This window comes from Elaeis guineensis, chromosome 5 (genome assembly GCF_000442705.2).
Source record: "Elaeis guineensis isolate ETL-2024a chromosome 5, EG11, whole genome shotgun sequence".
In the NCBI taxonomy this organism is placed as follows: domain Eukaryota; kingdom Viridiplantae; phylum Streptophyta; class Magnoliopsida; order Arecales; family Arecaceae; genus Elaeis; species Elaeis guineensis.
Genome location: NC_025997.2, coordinates 66,590,707 through 66,604,732, shown reverse-complemented (window position 1 = coordinate 66,604,732; position 14,026 = coordinate 66,590,707).

The following is a 14,026-nucleotide window of genomic DNA, read 5'->3' as shown; positions in this document are numbered from 1 at the left end:
ATTCTATGAAAACTCTTTTTCATCAATCACACTGCTATGGCCATAGACTTAAGGACTCAACCTTTTAAATCCCATAGGACTACTCCTTTCTGCTAGGGTCGATAGATCCCATCTTAATGCACACCCCACTTCTATAGTGGACCAACTATCACCAACATCTACTACAAGGGCTCTTTGAGATCTATGTTGATGTGTCAGTTAAACTCCAGCAGCCTCACTGCGAGCAGTAGTATCACTCAGGTTGAAAGACCAGTCATACAACTGCAGCATCGAGAAAGTCACTAACGAGTAAGCAGACATCCATGTGACTTCTCGTGTTGATCACGCTCAGTGCTAGTTGTTCTCTAACAACCATTTGTACTCTCGCTCCAGTGTCTCTGTACTGCAGACTCAAGATCCATCTGCGTGAAAGAAGCGATCTGTGCACTAATCTATCTGGATTAATCACCATCCCCATGATGATCCTATGATCAGGAGCAATTTAGAAATCAACCATTAATGACACATGCCTTGAATTCTCAACTCTTTGAGAATATATGTCATTATCTTATTAATCCCTTGGATGATTCATGGACACATAAACATGAGTGATACTATAACTACCTAATAAGTACAAAATCATGTTCTAGAGATATGAAATGTGTCAGTCAAGATTGACTTCTAGGACATACATCCAACAATCTCCCACTTGCACTAAAGTCAATCCACCATATACCAAGCTCTATCTTCATAAGATAGGCTATAGTTTTAGGCTACCTAAGTGACTTATTAGTGGGTTATCCACATCACATGTGAAGTTTGCTCTATGCACCTCTATGTATTTCTACTCGAGGTAGTCACGTGTTCTGCTGTTCTATGTGCTTGATATCTGGTGAGACCTGGGCTTCTTAGCAAGGACTATGGTGTCATTATCTTTGCAGTATAGTGTCACAGTATTTGATGGCACGATAATCAATTTTGCAACTAACATTAGAACCAGAATGCATCCTACACATCTATAGTGTACTCAGCTTCCATTGATTGATTATTTGGAGTCCTTCCAAAATATCGACATAGAAACATATCCTATGATGTAGACATTCTACCATCAATATTAGACATAAAATCTAAATTGGTGTATCCTCCCACTCCTAGCTTTGATCTTTCTCCAAATTAAGAACATATTTTCAGTTCTTCTTAAGAGCTTAAGGTCATTTTCATAGCAATCCAGTACTGACAGCTTGGATACAACTGATATCTATTCGTGATATTCACAGTGTTATCTATATTAGTTCAAGTACATTACATGATATATATCTATGCCCAAGAAGGTAGCAAACCCCTCTTTGAGATTTCTATGCTGAACCCTTTTAGCATCCAGTCTCGATACTTTATCTGTGAAAACACAAGCATCTAATTGCATCTATCACTATAGATCTTTAAGACACTCACTTTATGTCTTTTATGGAGAAATCTATATTCAACCATATTTTAACCGATATCAGTTTTGGACACTCCCACTGACCCTTTTGAAATCCATAATTCCTCTTTTCTGATCAAATAATTTGATCATATCATCAAAATGACTTGTTCCAACTCTAAGATTATTTTGATTCTTGTGATCACCTATCACAAGAAGTGAAATCCATAGGCTATCCCATACAGAAATCTTCAAAAGATCTCTTCTCAGGAAAGCTATTTCACATTCTTTTGTTGAAGTTGATGTCTCACATCGTCTCAATGTAGGTTCTGGGATCATCTCTATGCTCCCTATCTCTTATGAGAAATGACTTTCTCTAAATCCTCTATTAAGCATATTAGAGTACCTTTCGAGAGGATTGGAGATCCTACAATGTGTATGAGGTGAAAAAAGAATATACGTCTACTGGCTCATCATGATCAATAGGTTCTTAAGGTCCCAAAGCTTGCTGCTTTTTAGAGATACTCTCTTTGAGCTTAACTTTCCTCCCACTACTTTATCTTGATCAAATAATTTTTCAAGAAGATAGCATGTCGGGTAACAATCACATTGTAATCCTGTTAGAAAGTAATATCCCAAACTCTTTTAGGATAAGCTTTATAGATCTATCCTCTAACATATCCACCTGCTGTCCTAGACATAGGTTGGACATCTTTGAATCTTAAAATAATCAAGATTCAATTCTCACCATATACCATATCTTATATGGTGTGGTAAGAACAGGTTTAGAGAGAACCTAATTTCATAGAAATAAAGCATGTCTCTAAAGAAATATAAATAAACTAGTGAAGTTCATTATGGATCAGACCATATCTCATATAGTCCCATAACTCTTCTTATCTTGTTGAGCTGAGATGTACTAAGAGCAGTCTAATATGAAATCATGCCATATCTCATATGCAAAGTAGAGACAACTCCTTGGTTAGCACATCACATGGGCTACACACATCAAATATGTACAAGGATAAATATCTCAGTGATTCTTTTCTCTTATCCCACAAGAGTAGCTTGATCATATTTTCTCAAAGAGATGATGTATAAACTAGATAAGACTCGACAGTCAATGAGCCCAAGTCCATATTTCTTCAGTTTGTTAATCATTTCTTCTCCAATATGACTTAGCCTAAGATTTCACATATACTTTGAGGTTATCTTAATTTTAGATCTCTCAGATCCAATGGCATTCACTGCTTGCTCAATTAAGTTCACATATGCATCACCATGCAGATGATGGAGACCGTCTCTAAGAACTAAATCTAAACGATGATCACAAAGGACAGATACCCATGGCCACAACAGCCTCTGTTGCCCTATAGCCAATTTCAAGGGTTACTTCCTTAGCCCTCTACCTTTCCATCGACTCTACACTAGAGTCCACAGCTCAACTGGGGAAAGAGAAAATTGTAAGGATAACATTGAGCAATCTTAACATGTTTACTCTAGGCGTGTCTTTGTTTCTTTAGGCTCTCCGGGTATTTACCTCTGAACTCTTTCAAGATTTATTTGTTATCAATATTTTGATCAATTCAGATAAGGTACCATGATGGTCTTTTATATGGTAGCTTACCACAAACTATCCATATAAACTAATCAGGGATTGCAGGATCAAATTCATAAGTAATTCTTTGTGCATGATCATGTCGAACCTTTTGAGCTCCTTAATATCTTTGATGATTATCAAATAATGATCATAGACTGACTGCCCATCATGCATCACATGCGTTGTGTGACTCTGATCATCTCACAACACTTGTAGATGAATCAACATGTCGTTGGCAGTGAACATGTGCTCATGCATAGCACCTATCTTAATTGTCGTTGTCCACCACTCATCAAGTATAGTCCGTTGACTATAGGTTGGACGGATTGATAACCATAGAATAATCTGATAGAGTACATTACTTAATTTTTTAATATTAAGAATAATTCTTAAGTTTATGGGCCAGTCTATGTACTCGATTTTAATTAATCGATTGATATCCAAAATTTGAGTTAGAGGGTTGGAAGCTGACACAATGAACAACAGAGAGCAAAGATTCTATTGGATGTTTGTACTTATTTTATGATTTACATTAGAAACTTTTAGATATAAAAAAAACTCCCACTATTTTATCAGATCTCCCACACTCTCTAGATGGACAAACAAAAATTCTGACATGATAATTGGATTTCTAGTGGGTGCTGCGATCCCACTGATGCCGTGCACCTCACCTAATAGTTATTGGTAACATGAATAAACACCGACGTATGGATAACTCTTTGCTCAGATGCTTCTCAAAGCATGTTGCAGCCACGTGGTCTTTAAGTCATATGGGCTCACCTAACAGTTATTGCCCACACTCCTTAGTTAAGCCAGACCCACCATTCACAAGCAGGTGCAAAGTCGTCATTGGATCTCTCACCTAATAGTTATTGGACCCAACCCCATCGTTACCCCGCAGCAACTCTTTGCTAATAGAGTGGTTGCATGTTTCTGATACAACTGAACCACTATAACCAGTCGAGAACAATCAACGTCGGTAGCACACCCACACATTTACAACGGTGGAAGATCTTGGACTTAATATTTTATGGAGAGATTTGGATTTAGATCTCATCTAATCAGTCATCACATGATTGATGTAATTGGCATGGGCTTAATCAAACCACCAAACAACCATAATTGATACTCAATCTTCCAAATTGGTCAAGTAAGTAGAGATTCGTGGGGATCCCCCCGTTGCTTTCCTTAGATATCAATAAATTGGCCAGATAAGCAAACGAAATCAATTAAATAACCACCTTTCAATTACTTATCTTAGATATCAATTGGATAATTAATCCGAATAGGTCAGCTTAGGTGAATCAGACTCGAGCCACAGAGCCGAATTAGGTCCTTAGGTTAATTGATTCTACATATGGGTGTCAATTGATTCGATCAATAATAATTGAAGAATCTTAGGCTCTATTGACCTCACCCTAATCAATACTTGACTTGATTTGATCAACTACTAAATCGATTTAGACTTAACATGATCAAATCAGAAATCCTTTTATGTAACCAATTACAGGACCTAACTTGATCTATCCATGACCAATTCCTGATGCACAAACACTAATTTTAGATCTTAAATCAAAATTTTTAGATCTAAATTCTTTGCATAAGGAGTAAATTTTAATCTCAAAATAATTTTAGATCATGCATACAAATATGTATCATATATATAAACAAGTTCTGATTATAGAAACAAATTTCAGTCCTAAACATACTTTCATATATCATATATATGAATCAAAATAGATCTTGAAACTCTTTTCAGATCTAAATAACAAAACATATATCACATATATGATAAAAAATTAGATCTAAAAATCTAATCTAATTAAAAATTTTAACATCATTCTAGGATAACTATACAGCATAACAAGTTATGCCAGGGTAACCTTATGTCAGAACGATATCAAAACCTTTTAGATCTGAAATTTTTCTTTACAGATTTTAAATCTAAATCTAAATCTCATGTATATGATGTGGCTCTGATACCACTATTAGAGTTTTATGGTTTGATGTATGTATGATTTTACAAATCGAGTATACAGTAGAATTTTAAAAATTTTTAGATTAAATTTAATTTAATCTAAGCATGCATAATATCAAATCTTCAAACTATAATAGGATCATCATATGTGAGATAAGATTCAGATACAGAAATCAAATATAAAAAAATAAATTTAAAACATACCTGGACATGGATCAATCTTCAACGTGAACAGATGATCATGAATATTTTTCGAAGATCTCTTGTAGCCGCACAAGCATCCGACCTCTATGGATATCCACACGAGACTCGGATCTGATCAAAAATCTTTTGATCTCATTGGGGTACTAGTTTTCTTATAGAGATCGAATTTTGATGGTGGAAAAATCTTCTTTTCTCCTAAGATACTCTTAGAGAATAAGAAGATGTAGGAGGATTTTGATCTCTATGCTAGAGATCATGAGAAGAATTCTTTCTTCTCTTTTCTTCCTAAATCCATGCACCAAATCTCTGCAATAGAGATGTAATAATTTTGTCTAACTTTTAGACAAAGAGAGGAGGAGACATCCATGTCTAAACATAGACAAGAGGGATGGAGGAGGATGTCCAAAACAACCAACAATTGGTTGTGTAAGAAAGAAGAGATATGGGAACTCACACCTTACCTCATGCCAAGACCTCTTCACCGCCCCTTTTTTTTTTGTTTTTCTCCATGCACAAGACCTCTCTTTTGGGTGTCATTATCTGATAGAAATTTGTTCTTAGCCATCCCAAGATTGTGGAATTTTATAGGTATAAAAGAGTTTCAATTTGAATAGGAGATAGAGTCCAAAGAGCCTTGGACTCTATTCTCTTTGTGCTGCCCATATACAATCAGATCTCAACCCAATTTTTACATGGTAAATCAAGAAAAAAATCCTTCTTTCTTACACACTAAATAGGGGAGGAGAAGTGGCATTAATTCCTAGTAGGCGTGGGTTTATTTAGGCACACAAATCAGGTTTAAGTTTGGATTCCTTTTGGCACATGGATTGGAAGTTATATGGGACTCAATTAAATGGCTGTTTTAAACCAAATAACAATGAATCCTAATCACATTAGGACCAGATTAGACTCAAATAAATAAGAATCTAAATATGATTTGAAGCTAAATTAATTTAGATTAGATGTCTCCTAATTGAAGGAGTCCTAGTCCAATTGGACTCTTTCTTGATATTTGAGTCAAACTCAATTTTAATCCTAATCCCATTAGGATTTGGTGTAGCATAAAAATAAAGAATCCTAGTCTAATTAGGAATATATACATCCTAGTCTAATTAAAAATTGGGTCAAACCCAAATCTTAATTCAACTGGGACTAATCATCCAATCTTCTTGGGGTTATCCTATAATCCTATAGGATTGATCAAATCAAATCCAAAATGAGTCAAATTAAATTCAATCAAGTTGAATTTGATATTAGTCTCATTGCTCAATCAAATTAAATCAATTAGTAATGTTATTGCTAATTAATCCTCCTATAACTCACTAACTCTTTAGTAAATTACATAATGCAACATTTGCATTAGATCAATTATCAATCAAATTGCTAATCAAATCCTGTTACGATTCATAATTATAATTCAACCATCTGATCAGTCAAAAATCTTTTTTTGTGTGTGATCCCATAGGTTCTATTCTATCTAGTAGTGAGATATATTATGATCTCTATCACAATATCATTGAAATTCTTTTCAATGGGTTGGTACAATTCTAACTCAGCCCACCAAGGATCATTGATCATCATGATGATCCTCATGAGTCTCACAATCCACCAGTGACACCTAGCAGTATGTAATGACAATCCAGCAGAATAAAAGATGAATCTCTAGGTACAGTTAATGCATGATACAGTTCCTCCATCGTGAGTCCCAACCAGATGGCAGGTCATGGATGAATCGTCAAACTTCAACATCAATCATATGATAGATTCAATCAACTCGAGTCCATATGTGATTCTATAAAAACTCTTTTTCATCAATCATACTGTTATGGCATAGACTTAAGGACTCAGCCTTTTAAATCCCATAGGACTACTCTCTTCTACTAGGATTGATAGATTTCATCTTGATGCACACCTCACTCCTATAGTGGATCAATTGTCGCCAACATCCACTACAAGAACTCTTTGAGACCCATATTGATGTATCAGTCAAACTCTAACAGCCTCACTGCAAGCAGTAATATCATCTCAGGTCAAAGAACCTGTCATACAACTACAGCATCGAGAAAGTCACTAACAAGTGAGCAAACATCCATGTGACTTCTCGTGTTGATCATGCTCAGTGCTAGTTATTCTCTAACAACCACCTGCACTCTCGTTCCAGTGTCTCTACACTACAGACTCGAGATCCATCTGTCCGAAGGAAGTGATCCATGCACTGATCTATCCAGATCAATCACCATCCCCATGATGATTCTATGACTAGGTACAATTTAAGAATCAACCATTAATGACATATACCTCAAATTCTCAACTCTTTGAGAATATATGTCATTATTTTATTAATCTCTTGAATGATTCATGGACACATAAACATGAATAGTACTATAACTGCCCAATAAGTATAAAATCATATCCTAAAGATATGAAATGTGTCAGCCAAGATTAGCTTCTAGGACATACATCCAATAATTAGAGCCTACTTTGATTTATATAATCAAAGGTTAGAATATTGTCTTGATTGTGATCAAGCAAGGGTTTTTGATTTGGTTCAAGTCGGGTCAATGATTGAACCCAATTGAACATCCAAACCCTAGCATGTCTTAGAGATATATTTTAGATACATAATATTAAATGCATGATGTATGTATAGAATTTTTTTTAGTAGTCTAGTACTCAAATTGAGATTCATCACCTGATCGTCAGGTTATAAGAGTAAGTAAGGTTGAAAGACCCTCTCTTCCCATTCCATGGGGTACTCTTATGGTGTGTAGGGGTGCCACTATAATGTCTCAAGAAGAAGAACCATAAAAAGAATATTTTATATTGGTGCATCGTTATGATTGATTGAATTAGGATGTGCATGAGATCATTAAAGTCCTCATAAAAAATCATATTAAGTTATAGTGTTGTGAACCAGTAGCTGACCTATTTCTTGAATCGATTAATTAATTGGTGTCTAAGGAGTGTTTCAAGTGCGGTAGTTCTTTAATTGATTCTGTTTGTTGGCCTGACCAATTTATTGGTCTAAAAAAACCAATGGGGGGACCTCCACCAATCTTAACATTTTTTTTGTCAATTAGATTAGTTCGAATCTTGAATAAAGGTTGCTCAATATTTTGAACATTATATATGCTATCTTTCATACCTAGTCAATACCCTATCAAAGATCATAGTAGGTTTGTTGTGATATCCAAAGGCTTGCTATGAAAATTGATGTGGGATTATCTTGGTGCATATTATATACTTTATGATATATTTAGATATGTTGCTTTGTTGTGATATCCATAAGGATAGTATTTTTCAGATATGATTGAATAGAAATGAAGGGTTTGACTTAACTAAAAAATACTATAGTTTGTTGTAATATCCATAAGGTTATGAGTATTTTTAGAGGCAAAGATTATGTTGAAAATTGCATGAGATGTAATTAGATAGATTTTTCTATCTTTGAACTCATTGAGGTTTGTTGTGATATCCACAAGGCTTCATTGAGTGATTAGGGTCTCAACTCTATTAAGAAATCAAATTAAGATTTCTTGTTTACCATAGGAGAGGGCTGTGGTATCCGACAAAATGACGAGAGACATAACTAGTTAAAAGACTTCATCTAGTTATGCATGTCAAACATGAGTGGTCTGCTTATACTATTATTTTTTATTTATGTAGATTTAAATCTGTATTATGGCTTCTTTATTTTTACTTCATGAAACCATAAATAAAAAGATATTGATCGATCCTAACTATGTGCATTGGTTGAGAAATTTGCAAATTAGGTTCGTATCAGAGAAGAACTCTAATGTTCTGGATATTTTTGATTTTGGATCAATCAGCAATAATATTTATAAAAATAATAAGACAAACGATGTTTCTATGGATATTATCTATTCATTTTGTGATAAATTTGGATATTGAAAGAATAATTGCAAGAATTATCTTGCAAGATTGAAGCAGGATGCAATTATAGCATAAAAAGGTGTGTATATAATATAGATTTATTTTTTATTGAGTGGCTCAGATTCTGATACTTAGATATTGGATACCATCTGTGCATCGTATATTTATAATTTATTACAACGGCTACAGAATATCAAAGGTCTGAAAAGAGGTGACCTTGAGCTTTATGGTGCAAGTAGAGAGTCAATTAGCACAGAGGCTATGGAAACCTGTATGCTTGATTTACCTTCAGATAAAATTTTAAAATTAAAAGATTGTTATTACATACCAAAAGTTATTGGAAACATTATTTCTATACCTTTGTTATTAAAATAAGATTATGAAATAAGGCTAATGGGAAATGGATGCTTCATTTTCTTTTCTAATGAATTTTATGGCAGTGGTTACATTGATAACAGTCTTTTAATTCTTGCACTCAATGAAAATATTTTTCATATTGAAAAAAATATGAAAAAAAAGAGAGAAGATGTGAATATCACATATCTCTAACATTGTCGTCTTGATCATATTAGTGAGTCAAGGATAAACAAGTTATATAAAGAAGAATTTTTTGACCCATATGATTATGAATCATTGAAAACTTGTGAATCTTGTCTCATGGGTAAAATGATCAAAACTCCATTTTCTAGATATGGAGAGAGGACAAATGAGTTGTTAGCCTTAGTACATACAGATGTATGTGGATCGATGACAACTTAGGCCAGAGGAGGATACTCCTATTTTATCACCTTTAGGGATGATCTATCGAGGTTCAAATATATGTATCTTATGAAACATAAATCCAAAGTCATTGATAAGTTCAAGGAGTATCAAAGTATGATTGAGAAACAAACTAAAAAATATATCAAGATTTTTTGATCTGATTGAGGAGGAGAATACTTATCTAGTGAATTTCTTGATCATCTTAAAAGTAAAGGTAATCTATCTAAATGGATCCCTCTTTATACACCCTAGCTAAATGGTGTAGCAGAAAGGAGGAATCACACTTTGATGGATATGGTGCGGTCCATGATGTGCTTCACTGATCTCTCAATATCTTTTTGGGGATATGTCCTAGAGGCTGCTGCATATATATTAAACAGGGTGCCTTCAAAGTCTATTGCAAGCACACCATATGAGATATGGAAGGGAAGGAAGATTAATTTTAAATATCTTACGATTTGGGGCTGTCTTGCTTATGTCAAAAATATTTTTGGACATAAGCTTGGTACTAGATCAGACAGGTGTAGATTTATAGGGTATCCTAAGAAAACTAATGGATACTACTTCTACTACCCTATGGAACAAAAGATATTTGTTAGTAGGCATGCCACTTTTTTGAAAAATAAATTCATCCAAGAAAGAGGTAGTGGGAGGAATATTGAACTTATGAAAGTTCAGAATCTATAAATCGATCCAGAAATACCTATGGTTCAATCACAAGAAGATCCTCAATCAAAAGTATCCAAGGATGAGGTACATCCATAATACACACCTCCTCTCTGAAGGTCAGATAGAGTGCATCAAGCACCTCTGAGATATGGTTATATGATTGAGAATGATAATTCAATCAACATCATTCAAAATGATGATCCACTGACCTATTCGAAAGCTGTCATGAGTAGAAACTCAGATATATGGCTGGAAACCATAAAATTCGAGATGGACTCGATGTACACCAATCAAGTGTGGACCTTGGTTGATGCATTTGAGGGTGTGGCCTCAATAAGATGCAAGTGGGTCTTCAAGAAGAAGATAAGAGCAGATGGCCAAACAGAAACTTACAAAGCTAGGTTGGTGGCGAAGGATTTCAGACAAAGGTAAAGAATAGACTATGATGAAACCTTCTCACCAGTGACGATGCTCAAGTCCATCAGGATTTTGCTCGCTATAGCGGCATACTACAACTATGAGTTCTGACAGATGGATGTCAAGACCACTTTCTTCAATGGTAATTGTTGGGTATAAAATACCCCCCAACCGAAGTTCGTGTCAGGAGTGACCCTCCTGAGATTCTATCGACATCTGACCTTCGGCGACATCTTTTCGTACCTCTCCGACGGTCGAGCCTCCGCAACGTTCCCAAGTCCTGCCGACAGATAAACCCCCACCAGTGTCGACCGGATTCTCCACGACGGATGGACTCCATCCAAGTTTCTATGGTGGTCGACCACCTTCCAGACTTCGTCCGAGCTCCTACGGGAGTCGGACTTCTTCTCCGAATCCCGACTATAGGTAGACTTCATCCGAGCTCCTACGGGAGTCGAACTTCAGCCCCAAGCTCCTATCGCAGGTGGGCCTCATCCGAATTCTGGCAAGGATGGGACTCCGGGCCCCCACCACAAGCGGTCTACTCCGAACTTCTACCACAAGCGGTCTGCTTTGAGCTATCACTACAAGCGGTCTGCTCCGAATTTCTACTACGAGCGGTCCACGTCGGATTTCTACAGTAAGCCTCCACCTAAGCTTCTATTGTGAGCGAATTGAAGGAACCAGATCTAGGGTTTCAGGGTTAGATCTTGAAAAAGAGGGTTAGATCTTGAAACTTTTTTAAGATCATACAGCGGAAGACTAAAATAAATCAAAATTTATTTTCTAAGATCAGAAAATCCCTAGATCTAAGATTCTGTTACATGATTATTACATGGCATTAAATCAAAAATTAAAATATATAAATATAGCATGAACTACATGTTGATCATATCAACATGTTTCTATACTACATCTAATGTATGTATTAAACAATAGATCAGATCTATTACCTTGCAAGTTAGACGCTCTAACCTCGCTAATCCGGGCTTAAGGATGATGTTGCAAGCCGCACACATATCCGGCCTCTAGGAGTCGTCCACACGAGCCCACGAATCTCGATCAGAAGTCCTGCTTCAGGAAATCAGCACAGTATGCTAGTACTGCGCTGATCCTTCTTTGATGGTTGATCAGGTGCCTCCTTCTTCTTGATTTGGACTCTTCCAAAGATGGAAAGTAGAAGGAGAAGTTTCAGATCTGAGACGCTCTCAGAAAACTCAAGATGGAAGGAGGAAAGATATGAAAATAAAAACCCTAGAAGAAGACCCTCTTCTTCTTCACGTTTTTCTCTCTAGACACCCAAACTTGCGTCTTTTATATCTCCATGACCCAAAGGTATTTCTCTCTGATTTTTGGATGGTGGAAAGGTCTCTCAAATATCTATCTCTCTCTAAAATTTCATAAAGAAACTCATCTTATATAGAGAGATATGATAGAGTCCTTGTCTAGGTCAAACACCTAGTCAAGGCTTATCCAAACATGGCAAGTTAAGGGACGCCCAACTCTTGAGCACCTCCTCCATATTTTTGTATATGGATCACAAAAAAAGAGTGCATAATGTATACCCTAAAAGCCATAAAAATTCCAAAAAAAATTTGGATAAATTCGGTGCAAAATTGAAAGAGTTTTGGATTTCTAAAACTCTATCTCATAGAATTCAAAATCCAAACTTATTCCTTTTAGATTTGATCCAAACCACCTTCCATGTAAGAAAGAAGAGAGGAGACCTTTTGTGAATGTGGGAGAGATCTGGGAGAGGGCTTTTGTCGCACAAAATAAGTGGAGATTGGCGTTGAATAAGAGAGAGGGCGTGGAGAAGGTTTATGTGGCGCAAGGTGGAATCCTAGTCCTACTAGGATTCTGTCTCATAACTTGTTTTAATTTGGTTTTCCAAACCAAATCAAATCAAAATTAGATCAACTCAATTAAAATAGGTCTTAACCCAATTAAGAACCTAATTTAATCTGATTAAATTATATTTAAATCTGATTTAATTTTCTAATCAAATTAGAAATTAGATTGACCCAAGTCCTATTTGAACTAGGACTAGTTTTTCCTTGCACTTGGCTTATCCAATAAATCAATTGGACTTGATCCAATCAAGCCCAAACTAAATCTAATTAAATCATATTTAATTAGACTTAATCTCATCCCATTGGCTTAATCAAATTAAGCCAATTAGCAATCAAATTGCTAATCGATCCTCCTGCAACACTTGCACTGGGTTAAATATCAATCGTATTGATCATCTAACCCTAGAACGATTCTTAATCATTGATCAACCATCCGATCGGATCATGAACTCTAATGTGTGTGACCTCATAGGTCCAAACCTAAGTCGGTAGCATAGGAACAAATTCCTATACCAATCGAAGTGACCGTCTAGCAATGGTACCCGACGATCGGATAGGTCGAATGTGTAGAACAACATCCTTAGAACCCATGCGGATATAGTTTTCATATAATTCATCCCCTTGACCAAAATGATCATAGGACACCCCAGAGTTTAACTGTCAACTCTGATCAGGTTGTCCACATTGTATTTCAAAATATCAAATCCATCTGATGGATTATCCTGGCCAAGGTTTTGCTAAATTGAAATACAGCGACTCATTCTTCTCCAACTCTTGGAGTGGTCAATCCCATCTCGATCACACTCTGACTTCGCAAGTACTTGACTGTGCCCAGAAGCCTTCCATCCCTGAATTAGAAATTCAGTTAGTCCAGTACCCAAGCATAGTGAGTTGCTTGTAAGTCACTGAGGCGATCTCAAGTCTAAGGGATACTTATACCTATATCCCATCAGAGACATTCTCGACAGCAGAATGCTCTGGAGTTGGTCACGTTCAATGATGATATACCCTTACATCTCACCTGTATACCATACCAGTGTCTCCACACTCTTTGGTTAAGAGGACAACCAACCCATATGGCCTACAGCGACCTATGCTCGATAGAAGCTGTCGTCCTTATTAACAGCCTATCATTTGGTCGTGAACAGTTTTAAGGACTAATCGATAAATCCTCTCTTTATCGAATCTAAATAGTCCTAAAGACTTCATCATAACAACGGAGTTCATTAGAAGATGAAAGCTTATGATGA